Here is a 9,709-nt window from a genome sequence, read left to right as displayed (position 1 = left end):
CTAGCATTTCCTACCCTTTGTGTCACAGACCCAGTAAATAAATCTTTACTGACCTGTTGTGGCAGAAGTCATGTACGAATGTGCCGGTGGGGAAAGAGTTATGTTATTTTAGTAGGTTAACAAGCCCGTATAGGCTTCTTCGCTGTCAGCATTTGGCCTCCTACCAGGCATATGATCATTCTGTTACGCTTTCCATTCCTATTCTAGTAGTTTATGCAGGTTGGTTTTTAGCACTGCCTATATACAACCAAAAAGCAGGAGGAGAGCACCCGTGTCGAATGGCCTCCCACTCGCCTGTGGGTGGGAGCTTCGTGCTTGTGCTTCGGAGGCAGAAAAGGGCTCTGCCCCCAGGTAGAAAGGGCAGGCAGGTGCCTGCACGTGGGTGGTGAGGGCAGCGCTCCCCCCACCTTAGCACAAGCACTGACCCTACCTGAGAGCATAATTTGAAATCTGTGATGCACATGCAAGCAAAAGGAGAGCTTGTTCTGTGCCATTGGAAGTAGCGTGTCTCCCAAACACATTACCAGCAAGACCCTGTGTCCAGTGCTTGATTGGCCTTAATGTCTAAGACCGTATGAGCTTGGCCAGAGCTGTTACTGGTGTTTGGACACCTCTCTTATCCTCCTTCTTCCCCACCCCTGCAGAGCCATGCGCACACATGGATTCTCTGTTGCTTGGTAAATGGTGAGTTTATACTGGTCTCTTAAATAGGATAAATTCTTTTCTCTGCCTGGCCAGGGCAACTCTTATGGGAATGAAATCATCTTTGATATCATTGCCTCTCAGTAAATTTAATCAAAATTGGCCAATAAGTTCAGAAGTTATTAAAGTCGGGGGAGGGGATCAGAGTGCTTTGTTTCCATAGGAAAACCGGCAGAAAGGGGAGGGGGGGTGTTATAGGGGAAAAATTGAAAGGACTATTTGCAATCTTAGCATGCTATAATTTCTCTCCCTTTCAATTTTCTTCTCTTCCACGTGTAATACAAATATTTTAACTGATCATTATTTCTTCCCATTTACACTTTCTACTCCCTTGGCCAGCTCCACAGGCAGCACGCACAGCCTCCTCGGGTCGTTTTGAATGCCTTCCCCTTCTCAGCCGCTCCTTCTCCCCGGGAGACCTGTCCTCGCTGTGCTGGGAGGGACGTGCTCGGCTCCTCGGTTAGAAACGCAGCGGAGTTAGGGCAGGGGTAGTTTGCCAGGGACTAACTCATGCTCCCTGGCTCACGCCACATGAGCCACGCTCTTCCAGTCACCCTCTCGTCCCGCTGAAAGGTGCTGCGGTCCCCTTGGATGGTTTGACATAGCGCTGGGCGCGATCACAGGAGACGTAGCCGAAGTTAGGTCTGCTGGATGTGCTGGGACTTGTCCCCCCTGGGAACCGCCTGACTCGGTTGCAGTAGCTGGCCTGTAGCTGACCCTTGGGCTCGTGGCGTTTCAGCCAGGGGGATGCTATTTTGACAATGCTTCTGCAGATTTAATATCATTTTGGCCTTGCTCCCACTGATATTGTGGCCATAGCTCTGGACATCAGCTGGCCCCAGCCTTTCCTTTTGCTCACCTTCTTTCTGCTGCATTTTGCCTCGCTGTTCTCAGCCCTGGGTTGTGGGCTTTGCTTTCTCTGGGGAAGGGCTCAGCAAACTCCTTCTGCCTTTGGTTATGCCTAGGTCCCTTCCTCTCCCTCATATTGCCTGCTTTGGTTCATAATCTTGAGGTTTTTCAAACCTCAGGGTACTTTTTTGTTATTTAGTCCTGTTTCCAGAGGTGTTTTGGGAGGCTTGAGGCACTCATCCCTACTGCTTAGTATTATTGTCTCCCTTGGTCAGCATCCTGGTTTCAGTCCATTTCTTTTCCATTTGGCTGCCACTTGACCATACAAAAGTTTTGGGTAGCTGTAGTGGTATAACCAGGCAGGAATCTGACTCCTAAAAAGGCTTCAGAAAGAATTGGTCTCTGGGTTTGTTGGGAGCTTGGTTGATCAGTGTAACAGAAACAGGAATTATTTGCTCTGACCCAGAAAATGGCATTGTGTTTGTAAATCGGGTGAAAGGCAAGAAGGGCTCATGATGCGTTAATATGTTTGATCAGAATCTGCTCAGAAGGTAACGAGGTTTTGGTAAGATTTTTGTGAATGAGGCTGCCGTTAATACCTACTTATAGGTCACAGTGACCTTGAAGGTTTCTGATAAGGCATTTGCAAAGTCATTGTGATTATGTGAACATACGAGTAAAGGAATTGATATTTTCCCAATGATAAAAGGCCAGCTTCAACATGTTGCAGAATATTTGCAAATGAATGTAGAAAATAGATATTTGGGGTCATAAAAGGGCATGCTTGAGAGATTGTTTCTGGGGCTTCTCCCAGGGTGATACTCTTGGTCTGCCAAGCAAAGGAGGCTGTGAGCATGGACCAGATAACAACTCACTAATAAGGTTTGTTTTGTTAAAAGGCCCCTTTGAGTTAGCAGTTAAAATGCTCTCTCTTCCCTTGACTTCTGCTGGAGTAAGCCTGTGACTTTCCGTAATAATTTTTATCTGTGTGTCAAGAATTTAACCTAGAAAGCATAACTTGTCTGCATTAATTAAGCTTTATCTAATCTCCAGCTTAACCAATGGTCAACAAACAAACAGAGCTTTCTCAGGATGGGTATGCCTCGCGTTTACATCATCCACAGCATAGTTTCAACTCCTGGGCAGAAACGTGTTCCCCAGTCATTTTGTGGTGCATTTTCTGGGAGGAATGAATCCCCTCCTTACAGATTATTTGTATCAACCATAAAATATCTCTAAGCCTCTTCTTCCAGGAAACGCGGGTGCCAGAAGAGGTCTGTTTGGACAGTACAGCATCCCCCAAGCATCCACAGGGTCTGACACCTGAAATAAAATGCTCATTTTGTAAGATGTAGTTTTATTTTGCATTTTTATAGTTCCTTCCTTGCTGCATCTACTTGCCCAACCTAGTGCCTCTTTGAGGAGGGTATGGATTTCCATTTCCATCACATCCAAGCTGGAAAATATTACTAAACCCATGTCTTCTACAGCGTTGTTTACACAGAGTTGTGGGTACATCCCTAGGACTGATCAAGACTGGAGTTATTTTGCTATGTTGCCAGCAACATAAGCCAGATGGGCATTTTGAAATGGAATTGAATGAAAGACAAGAAATGATGGAGTGACAAAATATATATGTAGTGTACGTACAGTGAGTGCCTGCGCATGTGTTTTCAAAGGATATCAAGCTGCTACCACAATTGTTTTCATGAAAATTAAACCCACCAGGACATTATGTTTTCACAATAGGATTCTTAGGGTTTTTTTTCTCTCTGTGGCAATCTCACTGTTGTTCACATCTGAACATGAATATCCTGTTCCAGCTTGATTTTAGTTCAGAGGCAGAGTTGTGAAAGATCTGGTTAACTCAGGTCTTCTCATTGTCTCTGAGTTTCAGTGAGGCAAAGGCATCTGGTCTTCCCCTGGCTCTAGATCTAGAGCTGAGCAGCCCTCTCCAGGAAGAGGGACAGAGAGAAAATAAGAGGAAATGTGCAACAGTAAGGCCCATGGGTGCTAAGAGAGCTATGAGGGAACCTGAAACCATACAGGAAAAATTCCTCCAGGCTCAGCAGGAGGTGCATCACCTCCTTTCAATGTGTTTTCACCCTTGAAACCTTCCATGGGAAGAAATGAAGATGGAAAACCCATTTCACTTGTACATGACAGGATGCCAGCAAGTGGCAGCAGCTCCCTGCCTGACAAAGAGACAGTCCACATCTCACATCAGCCGCCTGCTCTGTTGTTTATCTGAAAACAGAACAACAAAAAAGTGTGCAAATCACAAGCTCTTCTGACGCTGCTGGAATAGCTTAGCCCAGGGCTGACTTGAGGGGCTGCAAGAGCTGGAAGCTGGGGAAGTGTCCTGCTCTGATCCCCTTGTGGAGAGGTCCAAGAAGGAAACAAGAAATGTGGGGTTTAGGAAATACGGAATTCCTTTTTTGCAGGAGGAGCTCCTGTTGCTATTCTAGTTTCTGCATCTTCAATCATCAAATGCAGCTTTTGTCTTTTGATAGGGCAAGGAGGAAAGTATTGTACAATAGCTGTTCTGACAGTGTGGCACACCCCGCTTCAGTGGTTTAAAGCTTTCTTTGTGCTGAATTTGTTCTTATAGTGCTAATGACCAGGTTGCCATAAATAGGCACTAAATAGGTCTGGACACGGTAAAGGAAAGTGAAGGTCAATGTTAGCTCTTATGTTGTACTTTAGATCTCTGTATCAAAGAACTTCATAAAGAAGGGGAAGGTGCGTTTTCAACTTGGGCTTCCTTTTAGATACAGAGGGGGAAACTGAGGCATGAAAAAGTGGTGTGACTGTGAGTCACACAGCAAGTTGTTTGTCAAAGCAGGATGGGGACAAGAATGGCCGTGGCCTCTGCCTAATGTCCTGCAGGGTTGCTGCCAAACAGCAAGTCATCACCGTATAGGGCAAAATTAACTCCCCATTGAAATCAAAGGTAAACTGCCATTGACTTCAGTAGAGACAGGAATTCATCTGCAGCCCAGCTTGAGCAGCCTAAGCACTGAGCCAAGTATCCCATCTAAATGTCCAGTATGGGGAAGGCAGATGTATTTGGGATGCTGGGGTGCAGGTGCTATGCTGCATCAGGAAGGGATGAAAAAGAATGTGAAAGGTGCCTGTGTGTGAAAGCAGGGGCTAGATTTGGTGGCCCATGCGGAGCTGATGTCTAGGAAGCTTGGAACAGGCTTCCTAGAGAGGTGGTCGATGCCCCATGCCTGTCAGTGTTTGAGGCATTTGGACAATGCCCTTAATAACACCTCAAGGGAGGTGATCTGCCCCTCTACTCTGGTCTGGTGAGACCCACCTGGAGTTCTGCATCCAGCTCTGGAGCCCTCAGCACAGGAAAGACATGGACCTGTTGGAGCGAGTCCAGAGGAAGGCCACGAAGATGATCAGAGGGCTGGAGCACCTCTCCTATGAGGACAGGCTGAGAGAGTTGGGGTTGTTTGTCTTGGAGAAGAGAAGGTTCCAGGGAGACCTTATTGTGGCCTTTCAATACTTAAAGGGGGCTTATAAGAAAGACAGGACAGACTTTTTAGTAGGGCTGGTAGCAATAGGACATGGCATAATGCTTTTAAACTAAAAAAGGGTAGATTCAAGCTAGATATAAGGAAGAAAATTTTTACAATGAGGGCGGTGAGACACTGGCACAGGTTGCCCAGAGAGGTGGTAGATGCCCCATCCGTGGAAGCATTCAAGGTCAGGTTGGACGAGGCCCTGAGCAGCCTGATGTAGTTGAAGATGTCCCTGCTCATTGCAGGGGGGTTGGACTAGGTGACTTTTAAAGGCCCCTTCCAATCTAAACCATTCTATGATTCTATGATTCTATGCTTGAACTTTTGTTCAGGCCTGAAGTGGTCAGGCAGTTGGACTAGATGATAGTTGTAGGTCCCTTTCAACTGAAATATTCTATTCTATTCTATTCTATTCTATTCTATTCTATTCTATTCTATTCTATTCATTTTAGGGTCCCAGCACCTCACAATATGTCTCTGATGGCTTGGTCACTAAGCCTGGCACTCTGCCAGGGCATCACCATTTGCAAATGGGTGAGAAACATGCCCTTGTGAGATGTTCGAGTGTCCTCCCTCTCTGCCTTTCTGACTAACAGATGCAAATGACTGTGTTGCACCGTGTGTGGGGAAGAAAGCCATGAGGCATTTTTAAGGATGGTGAGTGCAAGTGGCTTTGTGTCTACGTTTCCTTTTCCTGCCCTAAGCAAGGCATTGAGTGTTACAACATGAGCACTGAACCACTCCTTGGATGTACCAGACCTCATCACCAGCCACATGAGCCCTGTTATGTCCCCAAACCTAGGGGAATTTAGGATGTGCTTCCCTTTTCAACCTGCTGCGGCAGCAAGACCATCAGGTCCACAAGCATCCAAACTGGCAGGCATTTTAATAAATGGGGATAAGCCAGAGCCTAGCTTGGATGCAATCTCTTAGGAAGACTCTGGTGGTACAAAACTAACAAATTAGGCAGGGCAGAGTCCCTCTGAGGTTGGAAACGCACTCCTCTGGGTACCAATGGTTGGATGGGCAGGAGAGCAAGGCACAGCGTGGCACCACCAGCTCAGCTCCCAGTGGCAGCCACTGCTGTGGGTGCCTGGATATCTCATGCGAGATCAAGCACAGTTGCTGCCTAAGAAGGTTGGTTTTTACTTCAAGACCTTGCAAGACCATTCTGGGTTGGCAATGCTGGCCTGCGCCCTGCAGCCACCGTTTGGGGACCACATTGCCCACCATTCCCCAGGGGTTTGTGGGGTTGGGCAGAAACCAACCTCCTTGCTGTTGCAAAGGGATTAACGGATGGCGAAGGGACACAGAGCCGCTTGCTGCTTTATAACACGGTGACACATGGCAATTCGTACTAGGTGGGGAGGACACAGACGTGACTGGTTATATCCATGGAGGCATTGCCAGACATTGCTGGTGTCTGCCAGGCCCATGGGTCTACGTTTAGCCTGCAGTGGCTCAGGAAATATGCCGAAAGGAAGAAAGAGAGGGAGAAGTTGTCCTGCAAGGGAGGCTGTCAGCTGTGGTTGTCCTAAGAGGGTCGAGCTCATTTCTAGGCAGCTCTCGGCAGCCACTTCAGTTCATGTAGGTCTGGTGTTTGTGAAACACCCTGTGCTGGCTGGTGAGACCAAGAGTGACCCGTTCCTCTTCTCTTTCTAAGAAACAAGCCCTCCCTTTTGACTCCTTTTTTTTTCCCTACCGCCTGTGCCTGCTCAGAGCTCCCCTGGGATCAGCTGCTGTCGGGGGCTTGGGTGGCATCTGCCTGCAGCCCTGTGGGACGCTGAGCCTGAGCAGGCATTTTCCAGAACAAGGCAGCCAGTGCCGGGTACAGAAACCCACTTTCCAAGTGGGGCAGGCTGGGTTGGAGCCCAGGGTATGACCTTTTCTGTGTGGCACGCTCCCCTGTAATGCGACCTGATGTCATTCTGCTGCCACGGGGTGTTGCGACAGGGCTTGCTGGCCTTTGCATTGTGCAGGCAGGACGTTGCATTCCTCCCCTGAACTGAGGGACCACTGGTAAACCACACAGGATGCCAACCAAATTTTGCTATTCTTCATTTTATGTTGCTTAGGATGAAAGTATTTGACCTTAAATTACTTTTCTTTTTGAAAAGGGAGCTTGTTTCTTCAGAAAGATGGATTTGATTCTTAGGTTTTGGAATAAATCTGGTATGAATCCACCCATTGTTTGATGCTGCCCGTCCTTCATACCCAAACAGGGAAACCACTGTAGTGGCTGGCATTAGATGTCTGTCGTTCAGGTAGAGAGACTGAACCATGCTCTGTGCTCTCTGACTGTGTTTCAGGCAGCGATCCAGGAGCAGGGACACTTCTGGTTACAGTGCAATGCAGGCTGTGTACCCAGTGTAAATTAAGTTTACCGCACACAGGTAAACAAACAGCTCTGTTCTTTAACACATCAGCTCAAGTGGGAGACAATCCAGTGTGAAATGCTTGCATTGAGATGAAATCACATCTTTTCCACTTCCTCATTTCATCCTAATCCTAATCATCCTGACTTGAGCCTGTGCTAGTCTGTAGAGAGGGTGAAATGCAAAGAGGTAGAAAATCAGCTCTGAATCTGCTGCTGCAAAAATCAGCTCCCTGGCTTCTCATCTTCAGCAGACTTCTTGCTACCGATGCAAAATGTAACATATCTTCCTCCTAATTCCCCTACCTGCACTGCGGACTGTAACACAACAGGTTTCTTTTGCTTTGGGCATTAGAGAAACAAGATGGAAATGACAGAGATCTTTGATAGAAATGTAAAGATGGGAATATCCAGAAAAGGGAGAGAGTAAGTCAAAATTCCAAACTGCCTTCCAAAGAATTGCACTCAAGAATTTAAGATATGTAGTTGCTGCAGTCAAAGATAAGTTTGTGGGCTCAATAAAAAAGAAATAGGGGCCAGCTGAATAAAATAACATGACTTTTGGAATCTGGACAGTCAAATGATAGTATTCAGTGTTAGTATTCTGATCTAAAAGAAATCAATGAATAAAATGCTCATTTTACTTAGATGGCCAATGTCTATCTACTATTTACATGTCTTACTTTCCAAAGTCAGCACAACTATTGGGAAAAGAATTGTATTTTTCTATTTTTGCTTCACTTTGTGTAAATTCTATCTGCAGCTTTTTAGTTATTGGTGCTAATGATGGATCGTAAGCAACCTGGCTTGACTCTGGGAATGCAGGCGGGGTTTGCAACGGTAGCACTTTAGAAGACCTTCCTTTTGACCTCCTGATGCAATTAGCCATGGTCTCACTGAGAGGCTTACTGTGCACAGAGCATCCCCTCTGAGTACAGCTGTAATGAACAAGCAGAAATTTCTGAGACAGCACAAACTTGTAAACCCTTCCACAAGATAATTATCAAATGACAGCAGGTTGAAAGTATGTAATGAGAAGCACGGGTTCACTGACTAAGCATCCCTAAAGGGACTAATGCTTAATCCTTTCATAGATGGTGCCCTCTCACCCTGCTCTGAAGGAGGACGGCAAATGCGCTCTAGAGAAATGACGTAATTGAGAGTAAAGTTGATCTACTGCTAAATGTGAGTAATATGGGTCTTGCCTTCTTACTGACCTGCCTAGAGCAGGCCAGGCTATCAATCAGGCCACTCTACATAGTCCTTGATTTGTCCCTACCTCCTTGTCCCCGCTCCTCTCTTTTGGGAGGCCAGCAAGGGCCCCTACCCAGCACTGTAGTACCACCAGCACCCAGCCAGTAAAGGCTCACAGTCTCAAGGCAGTTGAGGCTGATAATCTCAAGCGTTGCCTTGGTCCCGTGCCAGCTCTGTGCTCCCCTATTCATACACATGCTGAGATGTCTTAGGAGATACCTCAACTTCCATATAGCTGCAATACTGAAGTCTTAACTCTAAACCAAAGCTGAAGTAAGGAGCTAGAGGGTAAGTATGTTGCAAATCACTGCACAAACTAATGTCCATTTGGCTGCAACAGGTAATTCCCGCTGCTACAGAGAGTACTAGGTACAGCCCAGGATGAAAGGCGTGCAGGGTATCCAGCTACAAGAAGACCAAAACCATCATTAGTCATTTCTGAAAATCATTCCCTGGAAGCAATCATGGTAGTGAGAATAGACTTTCAGTGCTTATGCTTATTTGTCTCATGGTTAGCAGCTCTGGCTATCACAACTCCTCAGCAGGACATGCATATTAGTGCATTAAGATAACCCTGAGGGCTTGTCATCTACAGAGCACATGCACAGCTAGCAGGGAAGAGGGGACAGTTTGAGTACCAATGTCCTGCACAAGTTTGTACGATCCATGCTAACAAGCTTGTGTCTGTTAGGTATTTTTATCCAGGCTAGGTCTTAGGACACCAACTCATGTGTATGTACCTACACACCATCACACCTCCTGACTGCGCCTACAGGCATCACCCTGACATCACCCCAGTATCTCCCTGGAATCTCCCAGCCATCACCTCTGCATCACCCCTGCATCACCCTGGCATCCCAGTGACTGCAGATGACTGCATTATCTCCCTGACTGCTGGGGATGTCCTGAGAGCTGAACAACTGGCAGCTGGTTTGGGATACTGCGAATTCCTTGTGCTAATGTCCTCTTCTGCCTCTCCCCCTGCCCTGCCTCACCC

The sequence above is a fragment of the Aquila chrysaetos genome, chromosome 7 (genome assembly GCF_900496995.4).
Source record: "Aquila chrysaetos chrysaetos chromosome 7, bAquChr1.4, whole genome shotgun sequence".
NCBI classification, from domain to species: domain Eukaryota; kingdom Metazoa; phylum Chordata; class Aves; order Accipitriformes; family Accipitridae; genus Aquila; species Aquila chrysaetos.
This window is presented reverse-complemented; position numbering follows the sequence as displayed.